Below are 21,639 nucleotides of genomic sequence, written 5' to 3'. Positions count from 1 at the left end.
GCGGACATCTGAATGGAGCTTTACAGGGGGTTGATCAATGACAGGGGGGTAATTAATGACAGGGGGGTGATCAGGGAGTCTATATGGGGTGATCACCACAGTCATTGATCACGCCCCTGTAAGGCTCCATTCAGACGTCCGTATGCGTTTTGCGAATCTGATCCATCTATCAGTGGATCCGTAAAAATCATGCAGACATCTGAATGGAGCTTTACAGGGGGTTGATCAATGACAGGGGGGTAATCAATGACAGGGGGGTGATCAGGGAGTCTATATGGGGTGATCACCACAGTCATTGATCACGCCCCTGTAAGGCTCCATTCAGACGTCCGTATGCGTTTTGCGGATCCGATCCATCTATCAGTGGATCCGTAAAAATCATGCGGACATCTGAATGGAGCTTTACAGGGGTGTGATCAATGACAGGGGGGTAATCAATGACAGGGGGGTGATCAGGGAGTCTATATGGGGTGATCACCACAGTCATTGATCACGCCCCTGTAAGGCTCCATTCAGACGTCCGTATGCGTTTTGCGGATCCGATCCATCTATCAGTGGATCCGTAAAAATCATGCGGACGTCTAAATGGAGCTTTACAGGGGGGTGATCAATGACAGGGGGGTGATCAGGGAGTCTATATGGGGTGATCAGGGGTGATCAGGGGTGATCAAGGGTGAATAAGGGGTTAATAAGTGACAGGGGGGGGGGGGGGGTGTAGTGTAGTGGTGCTTGGTGCAACATATTACTAAGCTACCTGTGTCCTCTGGTGGTCGATCCAAACAAAGGGGACCACCAGAGGACCAGGTAGCAGGTATATTAGACGCTGTTATCAAAACAGCGTCTAATATACCTGTTAGGGGTTAAAAAAACACATCTCCAGCCTGCCAGCGAACGATCGCCGCTGGCAGGCTGGAGATCAAATCTCTTACCTTCCGTTCCTGTGAGTGCGCGCGTTCACAGGAAATCTCGCGTCTCGCGAGATGACGCGTATATGCGTGACTGTGCGCAGCGCTGCCACCTCCGGAACGCGAATCTGCGTTAGGCGGTCCGGAGGTGGTTAAAGCCTATGTACACCTTCAGGGGTATTTTTTTTATTATTGCATTTTACTAATTTTGGGCTAAAAATAATTTTTCCAAATGGTCATTATTAGAAATATTGAGACGTTCTGTCACAAAGGGTTAACAGTTTTTCTAGTTATGTGAAGCCTAATTTCATTTTGCTGGTCATCTAATAAACGTTATCTTAATATTATGGCCAAATATTCGGCATAAATTTGCAAATTCGAGAATTCGTGATCTCCAGTCATTATTTATTTGATTGCGAAAATCGGCAATCTAATATATTCGCTATAAAAATTCGCGATTAGAATATTCACGATCAACACTATGGGGTAGGCAACTTTCCTATTAGTTGCTAGGGATGTTGCTAAGTGCCGATATTCACTATAAATTTGCGATAAATTTGCAATTAGAATATTCGCAATCAACACTATTCGCGAATACGAATGTACTATATTCTAAATATTCGCGAATTCTCGAAGTGGCGATATTTGGGATTAAAATTTGCAATTCGAATATTTGTGCTCAACACTATAAATTACTAAGAGGTTATAAATACTTATTTAAGCCACATTCTTATCAGCTTTAATGAGTGTTTAGGAGGTCAGAGATCAGCGCAGATAGAGAAAATTCAGAGGCTGCTACTGCAGTATTGGCTAACCTCCGGCACTCCAGCTGTGGTGAAACTACGACTCCCAGCATGTTCCATTCATTTCTATGGAGTTCTAAGAACAGCCAAGCAAGTGTACATCTTGGGAGTCGTAGTTTTACCACAGCTGGAGTTCCGGAGGTTTGTCATCACAGTAGTAGAGCATCTCAGCTATGTACAGAAAAAGGGCTCCACATTTTAATTAAGACCAGTTGAAAAAAAGATTTTTAGCTCATAAGTACAATGTAATAATAAAAAAATGCCCCAAAGGTGTACATAGCCATTAATTGTTACAACAACCCATAATCCTATGCAATATCCACACCACTGTGGTAAGATGTAACATATGTATACTGTTTTTGGACTGGAACACAAATATCACCTAGAGTATAGCAGATTCTTTGTATTTCCTAAATTACTATCTGTTATTTGGCATTAGAATACCAGCATTGAACAAGTATTATTTTATATTTTTTTAAAACACCTGGTAAGCATCCTTTATAATATTCCTTTCAGTCAGCATGGAATTCTGGGGAACTTGAGATCAGCAGCTGGAATACTTGTAAATGCAGATGTGAATTGGAGTACAACATAATACATGAATATAAGCATAAACAAGTCATGCAATATATCAGCAAAGCTCTTTTATCTTTTGTGAAAATGAAATGATTATTTTACCTGTAAAAAGGTGTCAATGAAAGCCAATATGCCTTTTTACAATGGTCATTATCAGACTCTATTATAGGCTGCCAGTTGTAAGCACTGCACAGGGCTCACTTGCAGCGGAGAGCAGGAGCTTAGCTCTTGTATGACCGCAGGGCCCTGCTCTAATGGGCCGGTTAGGCAGAAGCACCGTTCTCGGCCATTTAACCCCTTACAATGCATTCGGAAAATCTTCAGGCTCTATTACTTTTTTCACATTTTTATGTTGCAGCCTTATGCTATAATAAAATATAACTTTTCCCCATCATTCTGCACTCAATGCCCCATAATGACAAAGTGAAAACAGAATGCTTGAAATCTTTGCGAAGGTAATAAAAAGGAAAAAGTGAAATCTTGCACTAACATAAGTATTCAGACCCTTTACTCCAACCCTTTGTTGAAGTGATACAACCCCTTTAAGACCAAAATATTCAATCTCAGTTTCATCAGACCAGAGAATCTTGTTTCTCACAGTCAGGGAGTCCTTTAAGTGCTTTTTTTTCAAACTCCAGATGGGCGTTCATGTGTCTTACTGGGGAGAGGCTTCTTTCTAACTACTCTGCCATAAAACCCAGATTGGTGGAATGCTGCATTGATGGTTGACCTTCAGAAAGTTTCTCCCATCTGCACTCTGGATCTTTTTGGCTCAGCTAGCGCAACTATTTGGTTCTTGGTCACCTCTCTTACCAAGATCTTCTCCCCTGGTTGCTTAGTTTGGTGGGTCAGCAAGCTCTAGGAAGAGACCTGGTTGTTTTAAACTTCTTCCATTTAAGAATTATGGAGGCCACTGTGCTCTTGGGAAGTTTCAGCGCAGCAGAACTGTTTTGTACCCTTCTCCAGATACAGTTGCAAGAAAAAGTATGTGAACCCTTTGGAATTATATGGATTTCTGCACAAATTGGTCATAAAATCTGATCTGATCTTCATCTAAGTCACAACAATAGACAATCACAGTCTGCTTAAACTAATAACACACAAAGAATTAAATGTTACCATGTTTTTATTGAACACACCATGTAAACATTCACAGCGCAGGTGGAAAAAGTATGTGAACCTATCGATTTAATAGCTGGCTAAACCTCCTTTGGCAGCAATAACTTCAACCAAACGTTTCCTGTAGTTGTAGATCAGACGTGCACAACAGTCAAGAGTAATTCTTGCCCATTCCTCTTTACAGAACTGTTTGAGTTCAGCAATATTCTTGGGATGTCTGGGGTGAATCGCTTTCTTGAGGTCATGCCACAGCATCTCAATGGGGTTGAGGTCAGGACTCTGACTGGGCCACTCCAGAAGGCATATTTTCTTCTGTTTAAGCCATTCTGTTGATGATTTACTTCTATGCTTTGGGTCGTTGTCCTGTTTCAACACCCATCTTCTGTTGAGCTTCAGCTGGTGGACAGATGGCCTTAAGTTTTCCTGCAAAATGTCTTGATAAACTTGGGAATTCATTTTTCCTTCAATGATAGCAATCCATCTAGGCCGTGATGCAGCAAAGCAGCCCCAAACCATGATGCCCCCACCACCATACTTCACAGTTGGGATGAGGTTTTGATGTTGGTGCGCTGTGCCTCTTTTTCTTCACACATACTGTAGTGTTGTGTGTTTCTTCCAAACAACTCAACTTTGGTTTCATCTGTCCACAGAATATTTTGCCAGTACTGCTGTGGAACATCCAGGTGCTCTTGTGCAAATTGTAAACGTGCAGCAATGGTTTTTTTGGACAGCAGTGGCTTCCTCTGTGGTATCCTCCCGTGAAATCCATTCTTGTTTAGTGTTTTACGTATCGTAGATTCGCTAACAGGGATGTTAGCATATGCCAGAGACTTTTGTAAGTCTTTAGCTGACACTCTAGGATTCTTCTTCACCTCATTGAGCAGTTTGTGCTGTGCTCTTGCAGTCATCTTTACAGGACGGCCACTCCTAGGGAGAGTAGCAGCAGTGCTGAACTTTCTCCATTTATAGACAATTTGTCTTACCGTGGACTGATGAATAGAGATGTCGCAAACATAAAATTTTCCGTTTGCGAACGGCGAACGCGAATTTCCGCAAATGTTCGCGAACGGGAGAACCGGGCGAACCGCCATAGACTTCAATAGGCAGGCAAATTTTAAAACCCACAGGGACTCTTTCTGGCCACATCAGTGATGGAAAAGTAGTTTCAAGGGGAAAATTACGTAGTTGACGCAGAGTCGGGTTTTAATCCATAAAGGGCATAAATCACCTAACAATCCTAAATTTTTTTGAACAACGTGGTTTAAAACATCCAGTGTGTGTATACGATCAGGTATGATGTTGTATCGATCAGGTAGTATAAGGGTTACGCCGGCTTCACAGACATTGACAGACCAAACTCCCCTTTTAATGCACCGCAAACAACCGCAAAAAATCCATTTGCCCAACCGCAAACTCCCCATTTGCACAAGGTTGGATACCAAGCTAGCCATGTCCCGTTGATGTCATTAAAGGTTTCTTCCTCCACCCAGCCACGTACAACACCAAGGGTCCCCGAAAGGTGAATTGAATTGATTTTTCGAACGGGGAGATGGTTAAAAAAACGCTGGCTCCCTCCCCTTTGTTTGAATCCACGCCACGGTGACTGCGTCTGCGCCGTGCAATTTACTGTCACACCCGATATGAGTGCTATTTTCTGTAGTTCTCTCTTCTCATCAGTTTAATCCCTGTTACGTCCCCAATCTGGGGGCCATTTATTAAATAGATTTTTCGAACGGGGAGATGGTTGAAAAAACGCTGTCTCCCTCCCTTTTGTTTGAATCCACGCCACGGTCACTGCGTCTGCGCCGTGCAATTTACTGTCACACCCGATATGAGTGCTATTTTCTGTAGTTCTCTCTTCTCATCAGTTTAATCCCTGTTATGTCCCCAATCTGGGGTCCATTTATTAAATTGATTTTTCGAACGGGGAGATGGTTAAAAAAACGCTGGCTCCCTCCCTTTTGTTTGAATCGACGCCACGGTCATTGCGTCTGCGCCGTGCTATTTACTGTCACACCCGATATGAGTGCTATTTTCTGTAGTTCTCTCTTTTCATCAGTTTAATCCCTGTTACGTCCCCAATCTGGGGTCCATTTATTAAATAGATTTTTCGAACGGGGAGATGGTTAAAAAAACGCTGTCTCCCTCCCCTTTGTTTGAATCCTCCCATGGAAAATTACGTAGTTGACGCAGAGTCGGGTTTTAATCCATAAAGGGCATAAATCACCTAACAATCCTACATTTTTTTGAACAACGTGGTTTAAAACATCCAGTGTGTGTATACGATCAGGTATGATGTTGTATCGATCAGGTAGTGTAAGGGTTACGCCGGCTTCACAGACATTGACAGACCAAACTCCCCTTTTAATGCACCGCAAACAACCGCAAACAGTCCATTTGCCCAACCGCAAACTCCCTATTTGCACAAGGTTGGATACCAAGCTAGCCATGTCCCGTTGATGTCATTGAAGATTTCTTCCTCCACCCAGCCAATTTACTGTCACACCCGATATGAGTGGTATATTCTGTAGTACTCTCTTCTCATCAGTTTAATCCCTGTTACGTCCCATATCAGGGATTGCCTTTTGTGAAAAAAAATTCAGGCCGGGTACCTTCGACTGCCTTCACAGTGACAGACCAAACTCTGATACACCAAACTGAATTGATTTTAGGAACCGGGAGATGGAAAAAGCAGCTTGGTCGGTCCTCTTACTCCCAAGTTGGGGCACTGCATGTGCACGGAGCAATGTGCTGTGACACCCTATATGAGTGGTGTCTTAACTAGTTCTATTCCTATCAGTTTAATCCCTGTTACGTCCCCTATCCGGGGACGTGTGTCAAATTGATTAACCATTGTCGAATTAACGAACCATTACGACATCCTGCAATAATTTAATTATGAGCTTTGTACTTGTTTGTATTGGAATTGATGGGGATTTTTTAAATTGTCTGCATTATTTCTAATAAACTATTAAGAGACTTTATTATGATTTTTTTATTTTATGTATTAAAAACCCATACAACTTAAAAAAATTAAATAAAAATTATATGAAAAATTATCCAGCCGATCGCTTTTGGTCTGATCATAATGAAGCAACGGGCTTATCATCTGGGATGTGGCAACATTGCCAACAAACTCATAGAGGTGATGATCGCTTCATTGTGATACGCAAGCCCCTTCACCACAACAAGGTAACTATCACGAAGGGGAATTGACACTTGTATGTGCCTTTTTTTTTTTGTTTTTGCAGCCACAGTGCAGCACTAGAGGCCAGAAAAATTAGGCATGTACACATGCCTGAAAAATTAGGTATTGTTGCAGCCACTGTTGTAGCAGCGGCCGGAAAAATTGATGTTTTCAAGGCAGAAAGGTGACTAAAACATTGTGGCTTGAACCCTAGTTGGTGGTGGAGAATTCACGAAAGTCATCCAGTATGCAGACATTAAATACAGCAGCGGGGGGACCATTTTGAGGAAAAGGCATGTCATCAGGCCTCTTGTTAGTCAGTCAAACGTATCCCCCACTGTCAGTCCCTTCGGGATCCATGCTTCATTCATCTTAATGAAGGTGAGGTAATCAACACTTTTTTGACCGAGGCGACTTCTTTTGTCAGTGGCAATGCCTCCTGCTGCACTGAAGGTCCTTTCTGACAGGACACTTGAAGCGGGGCAGGCCAGAAGTTCTATCGCAAACTGGGATAGCTCAGGCCACAGGTCAAGCCTGCACACCCAGTAGTCAAGGGGTTCATCGCTCCTCAGAGTGTCGATATCTGCAGTTAAGGCAAGGTAGTCTGCTACCTGTCGGTCGAGTCGTTCTCTAAGGCTGGATCCCGAAGGGCTGTGGCGATGTGTAGGACTGAAAAAGCTCCACATGTCCTTCATCAACAACACATCTGTAAAGCGTCCTGTCCTTGCCACCGTGGTAATGGTAGGAGGAGGATTACTTTCACCTATTCCCAAGTTAGATTCCCGTTGTGCTGTGACATCCCCCTTATAAGCTGTGTAAAGCATATTTTTTAGTTTGGTTTTGAACTGCTGCATCCTTTCTGACTTTCGGTAATTTGGTAACATTTCCGCCACTTTCTGCTTATACCGGGGGTCTAGTAGCGTGGCCACCCAGTACAGGTCGTTCTCCTTCATCCTTTTTATACGAGGGTCCCTCAACAGACATGACAGCATGAAAGACCCCATTTGCACAAGGTTGGATGCCGAGCTACTCATTTCCCGTTCCTCGTCCTTACTGATGTCATTGACGGTCTGTTCTTCCCCCCAGCCACGTACAACACCACGGGTCCCAGATAGGTGACAACAACGAGCACCCTGGGATGCCTGCTGTGGTTGGTCTTCCTCCTCCTCAAAGCCACATTCCTCCTCTGACTCCTCTTCCTCACAATCCTCTTGCAGCGTTGCCGCAGGTCCGGCAAGCGATGATGACAAGGCTGCTTCTGGTGGTGATGGTGATCACAACTCTTCCTCTTCCTCTTCACGCTCATCTACAGCCTGATCCAGCACTCTTCGCAGGGCACGCTCCAGGAAGAAAACAAATGGGATGAGGTCGCTGATGGTGCCTTCAGTGCGACTGACTAGGTTTGTCACCTCCTCAAAAGGACGCATGAGCGTCCAGTAACGTGGCAAAAAATTTCCCAGCTCCGCAGAGGCTGTCCTAGCACCCCGGTCATACAAATACTCGTTGACGGCTTTTTCTTGTTGGAGCAGGCGGTCGAACATTAGGAGTGTTGAATTCCGACGTGTAGGGCTGTCGCAAATCAAGCGCCTCACTGGCATGTTGTTTCGGCGCTGAATGTCTGAAAAGTGCGCCATGGCAGTGTAGGAACGCCTGAAATGGCCACACACCTTCCTGGCCTGCTTGAGGACGTCCTGTAAGCCTGGGTACTTAGACACAAAGCGTTGTACGATGAGATTCAACACATGTGCCATGCACGGCACATGTGACAACTTGCCCAAATTCAATGCCGCCAACAAATTGCTTCCATTGTCACACACCACTTTGCCGATCTCCAGTTGGTGCAGGGTCAGCCACTGATCCACCTGTGCGTTCAGGGCAGTTCTGGTCCGGTGTGGCTCTCTGCTTTCAGGCAAGTCAACCCCAAGACAGCGTGACACTGTTGTAGGAGGATGGTGCGTCAAGGTTCTTAGCGGAAGCTGTTGAAGATTGGGTGTCCTGTGTAAGCCAGTCAACTATTTTCTCCGACTTTTTTGGGTTCAGGGTACGTGGCCTCTGAACACTGGGCATTATTCCAGGGCCAGTGGAAATCACAGCACCACGACCACGATGGCCCCGTGGGGTGGCCTGCCTCTGCCTGTCATTTTTTATTAGATAAGTGTTACTATGCGTGCAAGGTATGGTGTCATCCTATATAAGTGGTGGGCAGTGGGCACAGTACAGTCTGTGTGGGCCTGACACACACTGGCTTGCAAACTGTGATTATATCACAGAAAAAGATTAAATATAATTTTTTTTTATCTGCAAGGTATTTGTGAGTGAGTGACACCCTGTAACGGTATAAGTGGAGGTCTAGCCACTAGCCAGTGGCCACAATACAGTCTGTGTGGGCCTGACACACACGGGCTTGCAAATGTGATTATATCACAGAAAAATATTAAATAGAATTTTTTTTATCTGAAAGGTATTTGAGTGAGTGACACCCTGTAACGGTATGAGTGGAGGCCTAGCCAGTGGCCACAATACAGTCTGTGTGGGCCTGACACACACTGGCTGGCAACTGTGATTATATCACAGAAAAAGATTAAATAGAATTTTTTTTTATCTGCAAGGTATTTTCTTTCACACCCTGTATGAATGGTGTGCACACAATACTGTCTGTGACTGAGCCTACAGCCTCTCACACATGGGCAGGCAACTGTAATATATATATATATATATATATATATATATATAAAATAAAAATAAAAAGCAAACTGATGTACCAGCCCTGAAAAGGGCTTTTTGGGGTGCTATCAGGACGCTGTCCTTACAGCAGATGAGTCTGTGGACACAGAACACTGCCCTAGCTAACGCTTTCCCTATTGAATCAGCAGCAGCAGCAGCACTGTCACTCCTCTCACTGAGAATGCAGCTTCCGAATGAATCTAAAATGGATGCTGTCCAGGAGGTGGGAGGGTCTGCTGCTGATTGGCTGGAATGTGTCTGCTGACTGTGAGGTACAGGGTCAAAGCTTACTCAATGATGATGTATAGGGGGCGGACCGAACATCGCATATGTTTGCCCGCCGCGGCGAACGCGAACAAGCTATGTTCGCCACAAACTATTCGCCGGCGAACTATTCAGGCCATCTATACCAGCAACCACCGATGATGAGTGTATGATGAGACGACACGTGCAGAGCGCACATGCCGCCTCCTGTATCTCTTTTTGGCACTATTTTCAAGATCAAGTCACATAGATGTCTGCAATCAGAGCAGGAATCGAGAAAGGAGATGGCCCGTGCGCACTGCACGCATTGTCTCCTTAAACAGTTGATTGTCGTAGTTGCCGGCTTTTGTTCCCCCGCCAATATGATCCTGTGTACCTATCCTGTAGATAGGTCATAAATATCAAAAGGTTGGACAAACCCTGTTGCCTTTTTGTGGCCCTGAATAGTGTAGTCATTTGCATATGTTTTGTTTTGTTCATAATTTTTTGAACATACATGCTAACTTTATTATGGTGGTTTTAGGATTTGATACCCGTTCTGTACTGTAATGGTCATTTACATAGTTTTAATGTTGGCTTACAAACCACAACATGGATTCATAAAAGTTCAACTATATAAAATGACACATACATAATCCGCTTATAATAGAGTATAATGATGCTCCAACTGTGTCCGGCCAGCTGATTTGTAACTACTACTAGCACCATGGCCTTGTGATGCCTGGTCAATGTTGTTTTTCTGGAAATGATGTTCTTTTCGGTTTTCATTACATAAGGATGTTAGGATGGTAGAAGCAGGCCAAGTACAGAAGAGACAGACAGAATATCAGCACTGCTTTTGGTCCTTGAATGTGTATACCTCGTTTTGTGCTGGACAGATCCAAACGCCAAACAATGTTTTACAAATAGTTTCACCTTTGGCGTTGTGACTAGGGATGAGCGAACCCGAACTGTATAGTTCGGGTTCGTACCGAATTTTGGGGTGTCTGTGACACGGACCCGAACCCGAACATTTTCGTAAAAGTCCGGGTTCGGGTTCGGTGCTTTCTTGGCGCTTTTTGAAAGGCTGCAAAGCAGCCAATCAACAAGCGTCATACTACTTGGCCCAAAGGGCCATCACAGCCATGCCTACTATTGGCATGGCTGTGATTGGCCAGTGCACCATGTGACCCAGCCTCTATTTAAGCTGGAGTCACGTAGCGCCGCACGTCACTCTGCAATGATCAGTATAGGGAGAGGTTGCAGCTGCGACGTTAGGGCGAGATTAGGCAGATTAACTCCAAAAGACTTCATTCTGTGATCGATCTGCAGCTGTGGATCATTGAAGTGCTATTATTGACTTGCTTACTTTTTTGAGGCTGCCCAGAGTGTTTTTAGATCACTTTTTTTCTGGGGTGATCGGCGGCCATTTTGTGACTTGTGGTGCGCCAGCACGAGCTATCACCAAGTGTATTTAACCATCGATAGTGTGGTTATTTTGTGCTATATCCTACATCAGCTGCAGGCTGAGCCTGTGTCACCGAAGTGCATTTAACCATCAACAGTCTGGTTATTTTTTGGCCATATACTACATCAGCTGCAGGCTGAGCCTGTGTCACCCAAGTGCATTTAACCATCAACAGTCTGATTATTTTTTGGCCATATACTACATCAGCTGCAGGCTGAGCCTGTGTCACCCAAGTGTATTTAACCATCGATAGTGTGGTTATTTTGTGCTATATCCTACATCAGCTGCAGGCTGAGCCTGTGTCACCCAAGTGCATTTAACCATCAACAGTCTGATTATTTTTTGGCCATATACTACATCTGGTGCAGGCTGAGCCTGTGTCACCCAAGTGCATTTAACCATCAACAGTCTGATTATTTTTTGGCCATATACTACATCTGGTGCAGGCTGAGCCTGTGTCACCCAAGTGCATTTAAAGGGTTTCTGTCACCCCACAAAACTCTTTTTTTTTTTTTTGGATAGTTAGATTCCTTATAGGGCGATATAGGAGAATATAATAGTCTTACTTACTTTCATGCGGCCGATTCTTTATAAAACGAAGTTTTATAATATGTAAATTAGGGCTCTACCAGCAAGTAGGGCGTCTACTTGCTGGTAGCTGCTGCAGAAATCCGCCCCCTCGCCGTGTTGATTGACAGGGCCAGCCGTGATCTCCTCCTCCGGCCGGCCCTGTCAGTATTTCAAAAATTGCGCGCCTCTGGTCATTCGGCGCAGGCGCTCTGAGATGAGGAGGCGCGTCTCCTCAGCACTCCCTCAGTGCGCCTGCGCCGATGACATCACCGAAAGAGAAGACGTCATCGGCGCAGGCGCACTGAGGGAGTGCTGAGGAGACGAGCCTCCTCATCTCAGAGCGCCTGCGCCGAATGACCAGAGGCGCGCGATTTTTGAAATACTGACAGGGCCGGCCGGAGGAGGAGATCACGGCTGGCCCTGTCAATCAACACGGCGAGGGGGCGGTTTTCTGCAGCGGCTACCAGCAAGTAGACGCCCTACTTGCTGGTAGAGCCCTCATTTACATATTATAAAACTTCGTTTTATAAAGAATCGGCCGCATGAAAGTAAGTAAGACTATTATATTCTCCTATATCGCCCTATAAGGAATCTAACTATCCAACAAAAAAAAAAAAAAGAGTTTTGTGGGGTGACAGAAACCCTTTAACCATCAACAGTGTGGTTATTTTTTGGCAATATATTACATCAGGGGCAAGTTGAGCCTGTCACCCAGCGCCTAAAAAATAGACCTGACATTTCTATTCAACCAAATCTGTACTGTTTTAGCTGGTCAAGTTATTTGTATTGACCGTAAAAGCACACTTTTTTTTCTGGGTTGAAAAAGCATTCCCATTTGCCATTCTCAAAATAACTAATCTTACATTGAAGGTATTGATAGTGTCATTCAGAAAAACCTAAGACACACGCTAGCGTGCTGATAGAAGTGTGATTCTGTGATTAAACCTATACCTGTCACACAGCGCAAAAAAAAACAGGTCTCACATCTCTATTCAACCAAATCTGCAGTGTTTTATCTGGTCAAGTTATTTGTAGTGACCGTAAAAGCAGACTTTTTGTTCTGGGTTGAAAAAGCATTCCCAAATTTGCCATTCTCAAAATAACTAGTTTCTGGTATTTGAGGCCTACTTGAAATCTATCCCAAAAAGAAAATCTTACATTGAAGGTATTGATAGTGTCATTCAGAAAAACCTAAGACACACGCTAGCGTGCTGATAGAAGTGTGATTCTGTGATTAAACCTATACCTGTCACACAGCGCAAAAAAAAACAGGCCTCACATCTCTATTCAACCAAATCTGCAGTGTTTTATCTGGTCAAGTTATTTGTAGTGACCGTAAAAGCAGACTTTTTGTTCTGGGTTGAAAAAGCATTCCCAAATTTGCCATTCTCAAAATAACTAGTTTCTGGTATTTGAGGCCTACTTGAAATCTATCCCAAAAAGAAAATCTTACATTGAAGGTATTGATAGTGTCATTCAGAAAAACCTAAGACACACGAAAGCGTGCTGATAGAAGTGTGATTCTGTGATTAAACCTATACCTGTCACACAGCGCAAAAAAAAACAGGTCTCACATCTCTATTCAACCAAATCTGCAGTGTTTTATCTGGTCAAGTTATTTGTAGTGACCGTAAAAGCAGACTTTTTGTTCTGGGTTGAAAAAGCATTCCCAAATTTGCCATTCTCAAAATAACTAGTTTCTGGTATTTGAGGCCTACTTGAAATCTATCCCAAAAAGAAAATCTTACATTGAAGGTATTGATAGTGTCATTCAGAAAAACCTAAAACACACGCTAGCGTGCTGATAGAAGTGTGATTCTATGATTAAACCTATACCTGTCACACAGCGCAAAAAAAAACAGGTCTCACATCTCTATTCAACCAAATCTGCAGTGTTTTATCTGGTCAAGTTATTTGTAGTGACCGTAAAAGCAGACTTTTTGTTCTGGGTTGAAAAAGCATTCCCAAATTTGCCATTCTCAAAATTGTGGTGAACGGGAACAATGAGGAAAACATCTAATAAGAGATGCGGACGTGGACATGGTCGTGGTGGTGTTAGTGGACCCTCTGGTGCTGGGAGAGGACGTGGCCGTTCTGCCACAGCCACACGTCCTAGTGAACCAACTACCTCAGGTCCCAGTAGCCAGCAGAATTTACAGCGATATTTGGTGGGGCCCAATGCCGTTCTAAGGATGGTAAGGCCTGAGCAGGTACAGGCATTAGTCAATTGGGTGGCCGACAGTGGATCCAGCACGTTCACATTATCTCCCACCCAGTCTTCTGCAGAAAGCGCACAGATGGCGCATGCAAACCAAGCCCATCGGTCTGTCACATCACCCCCATGCATATCAGGGAAACTGTCTGAGCCTCAAGTTATGCAGCAGTCTCTTATGCTGTTTGAAGACTCTGCTGCCAGGGTTTCCCAAGGGCATCCACCTAGCCCTTCCCCAGGGGTGGAAGAGATAGAATGCCCTAACGCACAACCACTTATTTTTCCTGATGATGAGGACATGGGAATACCACCTCAGCACGTCTCTGATGATGACGAAACACAGGTGCCAACTGCTGCGTCTTTCTGCAGTGTGCAGACTTAACAGGAGGTCAGGGATCAAGACTGGGTGGAAGACGATGCAGGGGACGATGAGGTCCTAGACCCCACATGGAATGAAGGTCGTGCCACTGACTTTCACAGTTCGGAGGAAGAGGCAGTGGTGAGACCGAGCCAACAGCGTAGCAAAAGAGGGAGCAGTGGGCAAAATCAGAACACCCGCCGCCAAGAGACTCCGCCTGCTATTGACCGCCGCCATTTGGGACCGAGCACTCCAAAGGCAGCTTCAAGGAGTTCCCTGGCATGGCACTTCTTCAAACAATGTGCTGACGACAAGACCCGAGTGGTTTGCACGCTGTGCCATCAGAGCCTGAAGCGAGGCATTAACGTTCCGAACCTTAGCACAACCTGCATGACCAGGCACCTGCATGCAAAGCATGAACTGCAGTGGAGTAAACACCTGAAAAACAAGGAAGTCACTCAGGCTCCCCCTGCTACCTCTTCTGCTGCTGCCGCCTCGGCCTCTTCTGCTGCTGCCGCCGCCTCGGCCTCTTCTGCTGCTGCTGCCGCCGCCTCGGCCTCTTCCTCTGGAGGAACGTTGGCACCTGCCGCCCAGCAAACATGGGATGTACCACCAACACCACCACCTGCGTCACCAAGCATCTCAACCATGTCACACGGCAGCGTTCAGCTCTCCATCTCACAAACATTTGAGAGAAAGCGTAAATTCCCACCTAGCCACCCTCGATCCCTGGCCCTGAATGCCAGCATTTTTTAACTACTGGCCTATGAAATGCTGTCATTTAGGCTGGTGGACACACACAGCTTCAAACAGCTCATGTCACTTGCTGTCCCACAGTATGTTGTTCCAAGCCGCCACTACTTCTCCAAGAGAGCCGTGCCTTCCCTGCACAAACAAGTGTCCGATAAAATCAAGTGTGCACTGCACAACGCCATCTGTGGCAAGGTCCACCTAACCACAGATACGTGGACCAGTAAGCACGGCCAGGGACGCTATATCTCCCTAACTGCACACTGGGTAAATGTAGTGGCGGCTGGGCCCCAGGCGGAGAGCCGTTTGGCGCACGTCCTTCCGCCGCCAAGGATCGCAGGGCAACATTCTTTGCCTCCTGTCTCCTCCTCCTCCTACTCAGCTTCCTCCTCCTCTTCTTCCACCTGCTCATCCAGTCAGCCACACACCTTCACCACCAACTTCAGCACAGCCCGGGGTAAACGTCAGCAGGCCATTCTGAAACTCATATGTTTGGGGGACAGGCCCCACACCGCACAGGAGTTGTGGCGGGGTATAGAACAACAGACCGACGAGTGGTTGCTGCCGGTGAGCCTCAAGCCCGGCCTGGTGGTGTGCGATAATGGGCGAAATCTCGTTGCAGCTCTGGGACTAGCCGGTTTGACGCACATCCCTTGCCTGGCGCATGTGCTGAATTTGGTGGTGCAGAAGTTCATTCGCAACTACCCCGACATGTCAGAGCTGCTGCATAAAGTGCGGGCCGTCTGTTCGCGCTTCCGGCGTTCACACCCTGCCGCTGCTCGCCTGTCTGCGCTACAGCGTAACTTCGGCCTTCCCGCTCACCGCCTCATATGCGACGTACCCACCAGGTGGAACTCCACCTTGCATATGCTGGACAGACTGTGCGAGCAGCAGCAGGCCATAGTGGAGTTTCAGCTGCAGCACGCACGGGTCAGTCGCACTGCGGATCAGACACACTTCACCACCAATGACTGGGCCTCCATGCGAGACCTGTGTGCCCTGTTGTGTTGTTTTGAGTACTCCACCAACATGGCCAGTGGCGATGACGCCGTTATCAGCGTTACAATACCACTTCTATGTCTCCTTGAGAAAACACTTAGGGCGATGATGGAAGAGGAGGTGGCCCAGGAGGAAGAGGAGGAAGAGGGGTCATTTTTAGCACTTTCAGGCCAGTCTCTTCGAAGTGACTCAGAGGGAGGTTTTTTGCAACACCAGAGGCCGGGTACAAATGTGGCCAGACAGGGCCCACTACTGGAGGACGAGGAGGACGAGGATGAGGAGGAGGTGGAGGAGGATGAGGATGAAGCATGTTCACAGCGGGGTGGCACCCAAAGCAGCTCGGGCCCATCACTGGTGCGTGGCTGGGGGGAAACACAGGACGATGACGATACGCCTCCCACAGAGGACAGCTTGTCCTTACCTCTGGGCAGCCTGGCACACATGAGCGACTACATGCTGCAGTGCCTGCACAACGACAGCAGAGTTGCCCACATTTTAACGTGTGCGGACTACTGGGTTGCCACCCTGCTGGATCCCCGGTACAAAGACAATGTGCCCACCTTACTTCCTACACTGGAGCGTGATAGGAAGATGCGCGAGTACAAGCGCACGTTGGTAGACGCGCTACTGAGAGCATTCCCAAATGTCACAGGGGAACCAGTGGAAGCCCAAGGCGAAGGCAGAGGAGCAAGAGGTCGCCAACGCAGCTGTGTCACGGTCAGCTCCTCTGAGGGCAGGGTTAGCATGGCAGAGATGTGGAAAAGTTTTGTCACCACGCCACAACTAACTGCACCACCACCTGATACGGAACGTGTTAGCAGGAGGCAACATTTCACTAACATGGTGGAACAGTACCTGTGCACACCCCTCCACGTACTGACTGATGGTTCGGCCCCATTCAACTTCTGGGTCTCCAAATTGTCCACGTGGCCAGAGCTAGCCTTTTATGCCTTGGAGGTGCTGGCCTGCCCGGCGGCCAGCGTTTTGTCTGAACGTGTATTCAGCACGGCAGGGGGCGTCATTACAGACAAACGCAGCCGCCTGTCTACAGCCAATGTGGACAAGCTGACGTTCATAAAAATGAACCAGGCATGGATCCCACAGGACCTGTCCATCCCTTGTGCAGATTAGACATTAACTACCTCCCCTTAACAATATATTATTGTACTCCAGGGCACTTCCTCATTCATTTCTATTTTTAATTTCATTTTACCATTATATTGCGGGGCAACCCAAAGTTGAATGAACCTCTCCTCTGTCTGGGTGCCGGGGCCTAAATGTGTGACAGTGGCCTGTTCCAGTGGTGGGTGACATGAAGCCTGATTCTCTGCTATGACATGAAGACTTATTCTGTGCTGACATGAAGCCAGATTCTCTGTTACGCAACCTCTCTCGTGTGCCTGGGCCTAGATATGTGACAGTGGCCTGTTCCAGTGGTGGGTGACGTGAAGCCTGATTCTCTGCTATGACATGAAGACAGATTCTGTGCTGACATAAGGCCAGATTCTCTGTTACGGGACCTCTCTCCTCTGCCTGGGTGCCTGGGCCTAAATGTGTGACAGTGGCCTGTTCCAGTGGTGGGTGACGTGAAGCCTGATTCTCTGCTATGACATGAAGACAGATTCTGCGCTGACATAAGGCCAGATTCTCTGTTACGGGACCTCTCTCCTCTGCCTGGGTGCCTGGGCCTAAATGTGTGACAGTGGCCTGTTCCAGTGGTGGGTGACGTGAAGCCTGATTCTCTGCTATGACATGAAGACAGATTCTGCGCTGACATAAGGCCAGATTCTCTGTTACGGGACCTCTCTCCTCTGCCTGGGCCTAAATGTGTGACAGTGGCCTGTTCCAGTGGTGGGTGACGTGAAGCCTGATTCTCTGCTATGACATGAGTACAGATTCTGCGCTGACATAAGGCCAGATTCTCTGTTACGGGACCTCTCTCCTCTGCCTTGGTGCCTGGGCCTAAATATGTGACAGTGGCCTGTTCCAGTGGTGGGTGACGTGAAGCCTGATTCTCTGCTATGACATGAAGACAGATTCTGCGCTGACATAAGGCCAGATTCTCTGTTACGGGACCTCTCTCCTCTGCCTGGGTGCCTGGGCCTAAATATGTGACAGTGGCCTGTTCCAGTGGTGGGTGACGTGAAGCCTGATTCTCTGCTATGACATGAAGACAGATTCTGCGCTGACATAAGGCCAGATTCTCTGTTACGGGACCTCTCTCCTCTGCCTGGGTCTAAATATGTGACAGTGGCCTGTTCCAGTGGTGGGTGACGTGAAGCCTGATTCTCTGCTATGACATGAAGACAGATTCTGCGCTGACATAAGGCCAGATTCTCTGTTACGGGTCCTCTCTCCTCTGCCTGGGTGCCTGGGCCTAAATGTGTGACAGTGGCCTGTTCCAGTGGTGGGTGACGTGAAGCCTGATTCTCTGCTATGACATGAAGACAGATTCTGCGCTGACATAAGGCCAGATTCTCTGTTACGGGACCTCTCTCCTCTGCCTGGGTGCCTGTGCCTAAATGTGTGACAGTGGCCTGTTCCAGTGGTGGGTGACGTGAAGCCTGATTCTCTGCTATGACATGAAGACAGATTCTGTGCTGACATAAGGCCAGATTCTCTGTTACGGGACCTCTCTCCTCTGCCTGGGTGCCTGGGCCTAAATGTGTGACAGTGGCCTGTTCCAGTGGTGGGTGACGTGAAGCCTGATTCTCTGCTATGACATGAAGACAGATTCTGCGCTGACATAAGGCCAGATTCTCTGTTACGGGACCGCTCTCCTCTGCCTGGGTGTCGGGGCCTAAATATGTGACAGTGGCCTCTTCCAGTGGTGGGTGACATGAAGCCAGATTCTCTGCTATGGCATGAAGAGACTGATTCTCTGCTGACATGAAGCCAGATTCTTTGCTATGGCATGAAGAGACTGATTCTCTGCTGACGTGAAGCCAGATTCTCTGCTATGGGACCTCTGTCCAATTGATATTGGGTCATTTTTTTTTTTTCTTTATTTTAATTCATTTCCCTATCCACATTTGTTTGCAGGGGATTTACCTACATGTTGCTGCCTTTTGCAGCCCTCTAGCTCTTTCCTGGGCTGTTTTACAGCCTTTTTAGTGCCCAAAAGTTCGGGTCCCCATTGACTTCAATGGGGTTCGGGACGAAGTTCGGTTCGGGTTCGGACCCCGAACCCGAACATTTCCGGGAAGTTCGGCCGAACTTCTCGAACCCGAACATCCAGGTGTTCGCTCAACTCTAGTTGTGACCAAATAAAAAAAAAAAAAGTTTATGGGTTGTTTTTATTTTTTTGTTAATTCACATTAAAGGTGATAATCCAAAATTAGTACAAAATCTGTGATGTATGCATGCTCACCGTATATGTAGTACACACACAGCTGTTTTTATTTAGAAAACATTAAGTACTTTTGAAATGTTGTAGGCAAATGATATGTTTTCATGTCATTTTTCAATACAGTACTGAGGATAGTCTGGATGACCCGGAGGACTCGGAGATGGGCGAAAGTGACACGCCGGCAGTCTTTTCCCCGGCAATTAGTACTGCCCCAATGCCGCTGAGCAGCCATCACTGGCCAGCCCACCCTATCACCGCGGAGCCCAGAAACAATCCAGCAGCCGCAGCCCAGGCGTCACCACAATGTCCCTCACTATTCCTCTGGGCAACCGACTCGGGAGATGATAGATGCCCGAGTCATTGAATACCTGGCCCAGAGGAGGAGTGATGGCATTGAAGAGTCAATGTTGAGGGGCCTTGCTCCTTTATTGAAGCAGGTCCCTACGGTCAAGCATCATGAATGTGTGGCTTCACTGGCCCTCCTACTGAAAATGTATGCCTCCCCTTACCAGCGAGACATACACTCACAAATAAATTATTTGCAAAGGCAAATCTTGAATATTCCCCCTCAGCAGCATGGACGCAGCTACCACCAGCCTCCACACCCACCTCAAGGGCCATCTTTCCCCCCCCAACCACCATACCAACGGTCCCAAGACCCTAAACCACCTGTTGGTCAGCCACATTTCCAGCACAGTTTGGCAACTGGGGCCACAGATCCTGGCTATGTACGGCCACGATCAACATATGGGCCTGGCTCGTTTACACGAGACCTGTTTGAGCTGTAATGTAATATGGTCAGAAATGTTCTATTTTGTGTTCTTTATTGTTTGTGTATCCTTTATGTCATTGTCTTGGATTTCTATTTGTGTTGCACATGTTTAATGTAAATTTTGATTCTAAAATTTCAATTGGCTTATGTTCATTTTTTAAATACACCAATTATTTGCAGTTCTTCTACACATTTCCTGAACACATAGACATGCACAGCAGTTCCTAAAAAAACTAAAAAATTATTTTGAGGAACATAATCTGTATTTGGGTAATGTGAACATAATGTATTAGAAGATTTGTTGGACCATATACACAAAATACTACTGATGTTAATGTCGTTGACATTTTGTTGAAAACATCATTAGTATTGATATTTACTTTTAACTATGTGATGGACAAAAACCTCAGCCCGCAAGCCCACGTCAAGGGTTCTCATTCTCTTGCGAGTCCCTACACTCAACTACCACAATAAATTTACATAATCTATCTGCAAAATGATAAAAAAAACTGAAGAGCCCAGAAGATATCAAAAACTGCCACGAATGGCGTACCTCCTCTGGGCTGTAAAAGTAGTCTGCATAGAGTTCCCGAACTGCAATGCCTGCAGTCCCTTGTCGTCTATGCAGGGTCCTTTCCAAACCCAAACCTGATGAAATAGGAAAATCTTCCATGTCAACAGAAGAGGAAGCCTCATTAATCCTGGTGAAGTTGTGTAGAACCACACAAGCTTGAATCACCAGGGTAGCATTCTCCGGATCCATCTGTATGGATGACAAAAACACCCTCCACTTGCTAGAGAGTATTCCGAAAGCGCACTCAACATACTGACGGGCACGAGTCAACCGGTAGTTGAAAATACGCCTCCTGACATCCAATCCACACTTTGGGAAGGGCCGCATAACATGGGGAGTCAATGCAAACCCTTTATCCTCCACGATGACAAATGGAGCCGGCAGACCAGCAGATCCGGGCAGTCTTCTGGACTCGGGCAGGGCAAGCTGGTTGGCACGAAGCCGCTCACCCATTCTAGAAGCACTAAAGATGCGAGCATCTGCTGTGCTTCCATAGGCCCCAATATCAACCATTATAAATCGGTAGTTACTGTCAGCAACAGCCATAAGCACTACCGAAAAATATTGCTTATAATTGAAGAATCGGGACCCTGAGTGAGGAGGCTTCTTCACACGGATGTGCTTGCCTTCCATTGCCCCAATGCAGTTGGGAAACTGCGCCGAAAGATTGAATCCCTCAGCAATCCGAACCCAATCGTCTGTCTTGGGCTGTGACATCACTGTCTCTCGGAATTGATGCCAGATGACATGGCAAGTGTGACGCACAATCATAGAAATTTTTGAGGTTCCCAAAAGAAACTCAAAATGCAGGGATGCAAAAGAGTTCCTACTTGCAAGGAATCTGTAGGAAAAAAAAAACATATCAGTAAGCAGCAAATAAAAGGGAACATCCGATGCATGATTCGCCTATAATGTTGTATACGAGACATGTGTTTAAACAATCTATGTCCATTCACGAATTTCAAAAAATATACACTCACCTAAAGAATTATTAGGAACACCATACTAATACGGTGTTGGACCCCCTTTT

The sequence above is a fragment of the Bufo bufo genome, chromosome 5, assembly GCF_905171765.1.
Source record: "Bufo bufo chromosome 5, aBufBuf1.1, whole genome shotgun sequence".
NCBI classification, from domain to species: domain Eukaryota; kingdom Metazoa; phylum Chordata; class Amphibia; order Anura; family Bufonidae; genus Bufo; species Bufo bufo.
This window is presented reverse-complemented; position numbering follows the sequence as displayed.